Consider the following 9878-nt stretch of genomic DNA (forward strand, 5'->3'; position numbering starts at 1 on the left):
CTTGCTGGTGTTGAGTGGAGGCTTGAAATGTCAGAACTTTTTGTTTGTGAAGGGGAGGGCAGAGGAGCGAGGGGAGGGGAAAGAAATACTGGACTGCTTTTTCTTCATCTGTTCAGTCATAACTGAACCCCTTTCACCCCCCACCCCGCTTTCTCTCTTCCTCCCTCCCTTTTTTTCTTTTTTGTGACCATGGCTCCGACAGGAAACCTGCTCTCTGCCTTCCTGAATGCTTCCAGAATACACAGTTTCCTGTGAAGGGAACCTTGTTTGGGAAACAAAAGCAGAGCGAGAGAAGAACATCGAGGAGAGAGACAGCAGAAAGAGGACAGAGCAGATGAACACAAGGTTCCCGTTAACCACGGCTTGTGGAGTGTTTCTTCAACTGCAGCCTCTTTATGTAATAAAACTAGCAGACTTTTTTTATCTAACCTTAATCTGTTAATCCTTAGTTTTTATGTTTATTATTTCAAATGCCTTTTACCTACAGATTTTGTTGCTTTACCCTGGATCCAGAATTTCAGCATTGAAACGTATACGTAACCCATCAGACCATTTTAAAATTTTGTTGCGTGAAAATGTTTTGTCAATTAATTATTAATGTCAAAATCAAAATCAAAATGTTTTGCCACTTTTGTCGCAAGGTTTTTAAAAAATTTAGTGTACATGTCAGTGAAGAACATACTCGAGATGAAATATGAAATGGGATAATTGAAGAAAACAAAGAAAAATATATATATTTGTGAAATATTTATTAAATAATTATTTTTAAAAATATATTTGTGTGCGTGTGTTTAGATTACATAACATTTTAGCTGCTCTGAAAAGCACACATCAGTGTAAAAAGAAAAAAAGCAGCTAGCAAGGAGTGATTTTGCTGTGATCCGAGAGGAAGGAAGTATGAAGGATTGAGGACAGTATATGCTGAAAAACTTGGCCATGGAAACATAAGTGATAACCTTGACATAATCAACACAAAAGAGCTACCAAGTAAAGGAGCATTTGTAATTTAGCATGTTAAAACACTTCATATGTCCCAAAGATGCATTCTTGGTGACAATTGTGCAAGAGTTCAGGAAGTTTATTATTATTTCTTTTTTTAGTTTTCCATTTCCAGAGAACTAGGGTAGATTCTAACCTTTTCAAACTTTAAACTCCAATATATTTATTTTTCATTGCATACGATAAGCCTTTGGATGAATGCGTGTCTCGATAATGTTGCCTTCTGAGCAGTTTTGTTTAGTAAACCTGTTAAAAATAAATAATAAATAAAAATTAAAAGAAGTCTCTTATGCTCACTACGGCTGCATTTATTTCAACATGATATATTTTATTTTTCAGGATTCAAAGATTTAAAAAGAACAGCATTTATCTTAAATAGATTTTTTTTTTAAATACAATAGAAGTCAATTTAGTCAATGAAATGTATTATTTCTGAATATAATAATTGATTTCTTAAAAAAATATTACTTGATTGTTAATGAATTATCAGGGAAATATGCTTCTGATTTCTCCTTCATACATTACAAACCCTCTTCTGTCAGTAATCAACTTCCTTCTAATAGCTCTTCCTAGCAGACACAGAAATGATAGCATCAACAGACAGGAAAAAAAAGGGTCCTTTCAAATATCACAAAAAAGTCAGATCACTGATTAAAGCGTTTACAGCATAAGAACAGATACTTTTTTGTGTGTGGTCAGCATGTGCCAAAGGTTGTTCTTCTTTCTATAGCATAATCCTGCATCACGTGACAGAAGCCAACAGAGGCTGAATTCAGTCAGACAGTCTCAGTCCATGAGGTAATAGAGCACAAAACTGCCCACTTTCTCAAGTGTTTTCCCATTCATTTTCTCCATGAGGATTTAATAACAAATCCTTAAAAAAGAGTCTCGAGAGACTGGAGAGCTTCCTGGGAGCAGACAGTCACTGTTACATTATTACACTGTTACAATGCCGAAGTTCAGTTCCAATAAGCAATATGTTTATCATTGTGATGTAAGGGAAACAGGTCAATTTAGCTCAAAGGGAATCATTTAAGATTTTAAAGGGAATTTGAATAGAATCACTGTTTCACGGCTGATCACTGAGACGCCCTGCGATTCACTGAACGAGCCGTTTAACCTCGAATCTGCACTGGATATTAATATCCAAAGTATAGTGAAAACACTATAAATTAGCACAGTTACAAGATCAGCAGTTTAAGACATTAACTTGTAAGCACAAAACACAAGATACTTTTCTTTTCAATATGAATAGGGCTTTATTAGATAAATCTAAGACAAATAAACTAATCTAACACATGAACGCACGCACGCACACATTCACACAAGTTGCAGGAAGATCGAAAGTTAGGGAAATAATGAGTTTAAGAGAATGGAAATGTGGAATCCCAAGTTTACAGCAATACGTTAAATTGCATAGACATGAACAACCATCAATCACGTAATTAGCCCTCGCATTGAGTTCCTCAGTGAGGTTAAAATTATATTAGATACACCAGCACAAATGTCTGAAGGTACATTGCCTGTGTTCCCGTTGTTGTGGTTGAAAGGGGTTTTTCCCGATGTCGCTGATTGGCTGGAAGTTTAGTAGTCGCTGAAGTGACGTCTTGAAGTTGAAACGGGCACTCGAGGTCAGACGTCGGAGACTTGACGTTACAAAACTTAACTCGAACAAGAAACTCTCAAACGGAAAAGAAAAGAAGTAAAGTTTGGCGAGACTAGGTGGTGTTTCTTCTCATCGTGGCTAAGTAGCAGCAGGCGTGCAGGCTGAAGCACGCTGGAACCATGCTCAAAGAACGCTTAAAGCATGGCTAAAAGCAAAGCTAGGAAGCAAAGCTACAAGCTAAAAGCAGGCATGACTAATAGCAGAAGCAAGGCTAAAACTAAAAGCAAACATGACTAATAGCAAAAGCTAAGAAGCATAGCTAAAAACTAAAAAGCAGAATTTTATGGTGTCCTAAGTATTTAAACTGGCCTGTTGGCCACACCGACCAATCAGATATTGTCTTGGCTCGGGTGTATCATAAATCATATGTTATCTTATCAAGCATGTGGTCCGAATTTTCCCGCTCTTGCAGGGTCTAATTTTGGACATGATTCTTATAACAAGAATATGATACATTTGACAAATAACTGATGGTCATGGTTTCAAGCAAGCAGATTCAAGCACATACATATGAAACATGAATATGTATCCTTAAGCTATCCAATAGTTATTAAAAGACATACACAATAAGTGATTATAAACATGATAGTCAAATGTGTGGGTTACATATAAATGAATATGGAGTGAAGCGATGGACTGATATTCATTTATAAGTCTTTTTGAGTTCATTTTCGTCCATATATATATATATATATATATATATATATATATATATATATATATATATATATATATATATATATGTGTGTAGAAAAGACAGTTTTCTGTGCCATTATCTGACAAAGATTTCTGTGGAGACCAGAGGTTAAAAGGCCCCCCTTAGGAATTTCAGTCTGGTTCCGCTAGGTGGGGGAAGTCAAAGGATCTTGTGTAGTACTCTCATGGGTTTACACGTGATGTCCGGCGTTGCTTATCCATTACGAACAACAAATTTGACAATCTCTTCTCCGAATTGAAATTGTCAATAATTGTTCTAGTGGTGTTAATGTTGAAAGCTGTTCTGTGAAAGCGTTGGTTGGTTGGTTATCTTGTTATCTTCTGATGATCTAATTGAGAGTGTATATTATATGTTTATACCTATGTAACATATTAGTTTTCTAAGAATCTTTAGATCTTTAGTTTTTGCATCAAAACCCAATCAAATTACATATGCAAAATACCATGCTCTAGTGCAAAGATTCATAAACTTTCCCTCCAAAAGTGAACGTCACCATTGGCTCTGTGACCTCCTGGAGGTGGGACCTCAATAGGAGATCAATCTTTCACATCAGTGACCAGTCTCGGTCAGTCTGCAGTTCGGTTCGATTCTGAGGAGATGAGGATGTGAGCTTGAATGCTTCTGCAACTCTTAAGCCCACCAAATGTGCAGTTTGACTCGCCCAGTGGAACCAGTGCCCTTATTGGGGCACACTTGACCCAGATCTCCACAGCCGGGTATTTTTAGGATGCAGGAACATTTCCTGCACAGTTTGCAGGTCAGTCACCCACTCCACCACCACCTGCCCACAAATTAATCCTAAAATATTCCAGTGCCCTGATACATCCTCTGTGAAATCCACCAATTATGTCTCAAGATCCGCAACTACAGCAAACTCGGGAGATGCCCCAGACAGCGCTGCCGCTACCTGCACATCAGCAAACTCCGTGGCGGAGCTCAAGCCCACATTGTTTGCCCAGTGTATAAAGCCATGAATAGTAAAAAATTTAAAAAATGATCTATCGACTCCAGTGAATATTTATCGCATGACCATCGAACTTGCTCACCATCCAGACAAAGAATTTACTAATTATCTACTGTCTTGCCTCAGACACGGCTTTAACCCCGGCGTCGAATGTGAATTTTCTCAAAACATGGTCTGCAATAATCTCCAATCCGCCCACGCAGAGCCCGACATAGTAGATAACCTTATCAAAAAAGAATTCAAGTCAGGCTTTATGATCAGGCCTTTCAATAACCACCGCGCACCCCCTCCCCCCTAAATGTTTTGAGTCAGCCCAATCAGAGTGGCTACTAGAAAATTTTAAGGTAAGAAACTCTTAATAGTCGATCTGTCATCACCACATAATTCCTCAGTCCCAAGTATTAATAGCTTGATCCCTCTTGATTAACTTTCTCTCAAGTACCAAGACATAGACCAGGCAGTCGAACTGATTAAAATTGCGGGTCGAAGAGCCTGGCTTGCAAAAATGGACATCACTTCTGCCTTCAAATTTATGCCTATTCACCCGGACACTTGGCACCTGTTTGGGATCCGATGGCTTAGGAAATACAATTTCGCCGTCCGTTTGACCTTTGGATGCAAAAGCAGCCCCAAAATTTTTGACACACTATCAGAAGCCGATTGTTGGATCTTGTACAAATAATTATGCAATTCCCCATATTATCCACCTCCTAGATCACTTTCTGGTCATTTAATATCCCAACGCAATCCCAGCCACCCATCTCCTCACAGTCCAAAAAGTTTTTTTCTGAACTAGGGATCCCCATCTCTCAGGAAAAAACCATGGGTCCCGCTACATCCATCGAGTTCCTCAGTATCAATCTAGACTCGGCTAAATTTCAGCTCTCCTTGCCCAAGGAGAAGATAGATAGAATAATCCTCGTCTCCTCTACCCTTCTCGACAGCCCAAGCTGTTCTAAACGTGAACTTCTTTCTCTGCTCGGGCACTTAAATTTTGCAATGCGCATCATTCCTCCAAGGATGCCCCTTCATCTTGCATCTCCTAGCACTTGCATCTTCAGTCCACATGCTTGAGGACCTAATTCCCTTATCCCTTGCATGCCGCGACATCCTTAAATCATGGATAATGTTCCTTAAACAATTGAATGGGCTTTCTCTTTTCTACAACAATCTTGTTTCGTCTCTCATCGAAATACAACTATTTACAGTCGCAGCTCCCTCAATCGGTTTTGGAGGTTTTTACCAAGGACATTGGTTTGTGTCTACATGCCCCCCCCCCCAGCTGCAGGACTCACCCCAGTCCTCAGCTCTTTTCAAGCTCTACCCCCTCGTAGTTGCAGCCTTTCAGTGGGGGAACGAATGGGCATCTAAAAGTGCACTGCGACAACGAAGCAGTCGTTCAATGCATTAATAAAGGCCGTTATCACTCTCCTGCCCTCATTCCTCTCCACAGATGTTTAATATGGATTGCAGCATGTGACCAATTTATAATAAAGCACGTTCCAGGTTTAGAAAACCAAATAGCTGACTCCATATCTCACTTTCTGTTTTCGAAATTCAGGACACTGGCTCCAGAGGCGGACCAATTCCCCACACCAGATCCTCTCTATTCAGAATTAATATTCCCATAACCCACCCTCTAAAACCACTTCTCGATGCATCGCTTGACACCATTCTCCAGGCAGTTTCTCCCAGAACCCTCCAGTCATACGTGACTGCATGGAGATGCTTCAAAGCATTCCACCTTACATACAACACTCCATTCCCGGATATTTCCCTACTTTCAGTTACCTCCTTTATTTATTTTCTCTATGGCGTTAAGGGTCTCCAAGTCGGGTCCATCAAAGGCTGATCAGAGTTCAGTTTTTCCACAAACTGATGTTCGCCACTCCCTCACCTGAAATAAGCAACACACAAACCTTCCTCCTGATCAAAGGGATCTAGCGATCCCAGCCCACTGTTGGGGAATTTAACAGTTAAAACCCAAGGAGCAGATATGTCGCAATGAAGACCAGGAGTCAGAGATGAGTTGAATTAATAATAATAATTTTACTTGAAGAAAATAGTTTGCAATTTCATCAGCAGAAGTCAGCTTCAATACTCTCGACGGAGTTCGTAGGCCGCCCCCGTACAACTCAAAATCAACCACAGTTATACCCTGACAGAGGATACTCATTGCGTCAATACATAAGTCAACAAAATTCTGATTGGTTCCAAAACCTAGATAAACTCTCCAAAGACGTATATCTGATACGCTGGACACTGGCAGTTGATCGTTTGTCCTGGGACTGTCTGAGCTTCTCCCTGTACCGACAGATACTAACACACATACACAGAGAACTTATCTAAAATTCAAGGCTTTCTAGCACTGGCGAGTGTCTTATCATTACGGTTGGATACACACACATAATATGTGGACATTAATCTTGAGGAAAAGAAATACAGGGTAGAACAGAATTCTTTAATATCTCATAAGCGCACATAAGGTTACACATTTCACTCTTGCCATAACTTGATTAATACTCAAACAAGAAATCATGTAATAATATAATTAATATCAGTATGAAGGATATGGCAACTCGGCATCCATTCCTTCACCAACCATCCCGGGACTAGACAACCCATAACGTTAGATATCCTCACAAAATGTATCCACACCCTCCGCACAAATCACCAGCCCCTCTGTATAGCCCACACACTTGACGCCATGTTCATCCTAGCATTTTTAAGTTTTCTTAGATGCTCGGAGCTCATGATTTCTTGTAAATTGAATCCAAAAATCAACCCGACCATATCAGACCTAACCGTACTCGACAATGAAACAATTTCTTTCCTGATTAAACAAAGCAAGACAGACCAAGCCAAGAAAGGTCATTTTATCTACAACCCGAATTCCGGAAAAGTTGGGACGTTTTTTAAATTTTAATAAAATGAAAACTAAAAGACTTTAAAATCACATGAGCCAATATTTTATTCACAATAGAACATGGATAACATAGCAAATGTTTAAACTGAGAAAGTTTACAATTTTATGCACAAAATGAGCTCATTTCAATTTTGATTTCTGCTACAGGTCTCAAAATAGTTGGGACGGGGCATGTTTACCATGGTGTAGCATCTCCTTTTCTTTTCAAAACAGTTTGAAGACATCTGGGCATTGAGGCTATGAATTGCTGGAGTTTTGATGTTGGAATTTGGTCCCATTCTTGCCTTATATAGATTTCCAGCTGCTGAAGAGTTCGTGGTCGTCTTTGACGTATTTTTCGTTTAATGATGCGCCAAATGTTCTCTATAGGTGAAAGATCTGGACTGCAGGCAGGCCAGGTTAGCACCCGGACTCTTCTACGACGAAGCCATGCTGTTGTTATAGCTGCAGTATGTGGTTTTGCATTGTCCTGCTGAAATAAACAAGGCCTTCCCTGAAATAGACGTTGTTTGGAGGGAAGCATATGTTGCTCTAAAACCTTTATATACCTTTCAGCATTCACAGAGCCTTCCAAAACATGCAAGCTGCCCATACCGTATGCACTTATGCACCCCCATACCATCAGAGATGCTGGCTTTTGAACTGAACGCTGATAACATGCTGGAAGGTCTCCCTCCTCTTTAGCCCGGAGGACACGGCGTCCGGGATTTCCAACAAGAATGTCAAATTTGGACTTGTCTGACCATAAAACACTATTCCACTTTGAAATAATCCATTTTAAATTAGCCTTGGCCCACAGGACACGACGGCGCTTCTGGACCATGTTCACATATGGCTTCCTTTTTGCATGATAGAGCTTTAGTTGGCATCTGCTGATGGCACGGCGGATTGTGTTTACCGACAGTGGTTTCTGAAAGTATTCCTGGGCCCATTTAGTAATGTCATTGACACAATCATACCAATGAGTGATGCAGTGTCGTCTGAGAGCCCGAAGAGCACGGGCATCCAATAAAGGTCTCCGGCCTTGTCCCTTACGCACAGAGATTTCTCCAGTTTCTCTGAATCTTTTAATGATGTTATGCACTGTAGATGATGAAATTTGCAAAGCCTTTGCAATTTGACGTTGAGGAACATTGTTTTTAAAGTTTTCCACAATTTTTTTATGCAGTCTTTCACAGATTGGAGAGCCTTTGCCCATCTTTACTTCTGAGAGACTCTGCTTCTCTAAGACAAAGCTTTTATAGCTAATTATGTTACAGACCTGATATCAATTAACTTAATTAATCACTAGATGTTCTCCCAGCTGAATCTTTTCAAAACTGCTTGCTTTTTTTTTAGCCATTTGTTGCCCCCGTGCCAACTTTTTTGAGACCTGTAGCAGGCATTAAATTTTAAATGAGCTAATTAAGTGGATAAAAGTGTAAAATCTCTCAGTTTAAACATTTGCTACGTTATCTATGTTCTATTGTGAATAAAATATTGGCTCATGTGATTTGAAATTCCTTTAGTTTTCATTTTATTAAAATTTTAAAAACGTCCCAACTTTTCCGGAATTCGGGTTGTACATTTTCAATCTCCTTTCTCCAATCCAACCTTTCCAATCCATCTTAGAATACCTCCGCCTCAGGAATTCTCAGGTAAAATTCCTGAACGAACCACTATTCATAGACGACTCCAAAAAACCAGTCACCCAATTCTGGTTCCAAATACACCTCAGATGCGTCCTGCAATTGTCGGGCATCTCGGCAAAGAATTTCCCCTCCCATTCCTTTCGCATCGGGGCAGCAACTTCAGCAGCCCAAAAAGGCCTCTCCAAGCAGCAAATCCAAACTCTTGGAAGATGGTCTTCAGAAGCATACCAAAGCTATATCAGAACTAACCAGTTCCACATAAAGAAAGCCCACCAAACCCTTATTGGCCATCAAACCAATAATAAAAGAATAATAAAAAAAAAATTCAATTGGCGAGACGTACCCATCCGGTGCCGCAAGCATTGAGCTCCCATCGTACGTTGGCGAGAGCCTCCCAGCTAAACAACCTTAACTTACCCCTTTCTACAGTCAGCGAGACCCATTCGATGCCAGCATTTCGAGCTCCCATTGGATGCCGGCGAGAGCCTCCCGGCCACACAACTTTACCTTTCCATGTTATGCCCGGACAGGTTTACCCATTCGATGCCGTGAGCAGGGAGCTCCCATCGGATGTCAGTGAGAGCCTCCCGGCTAGACAACCTTACCTTTTCCATATTTCGGCCAGCGAGGCTCACCTGTTCGATGCGTGTGCTCCAGACAACCTTTACCTTTCCTTTTTACAGTCGCCAAGCTGACCTATCCAATATGCGAGTATCCACCTCCCGTGGGAGGCCGGCGAGAGCCTCCTTTTCCATTCTACGGTCGACAAGGCTTACCCATCCGATGCCGCGAGTACCAAGCCTGCATCAGACGTCAGCGAGAGCCTCACGACCACTCTAACTTACCTCTTCCATTCTACGGCCTGCAAAGCTTACCAAGCCGATACAGGGAGCACAAAGTTCCTGTTGGATGCTGGTGAAAGCCTCCTGGCCACACAACTTTACCTTTCTGTCTTACATCCGGAGAGTCTTACC

This window comes from Carassius carassius, chromosome 4 (genome assembly GCF_963082965.1).
Source record: "Carassius carassius chromosome 4, fCarCar2.1, whole genome shotgun sequence".
In the NCBI taxonomy this organism is placed as follows: domain Eukaryota; kingdom Metazoa; phylum Chordata; class Actinopteri; order Cypriniformes; family Cyprinidae; genus Carassius; species Carassius carassius.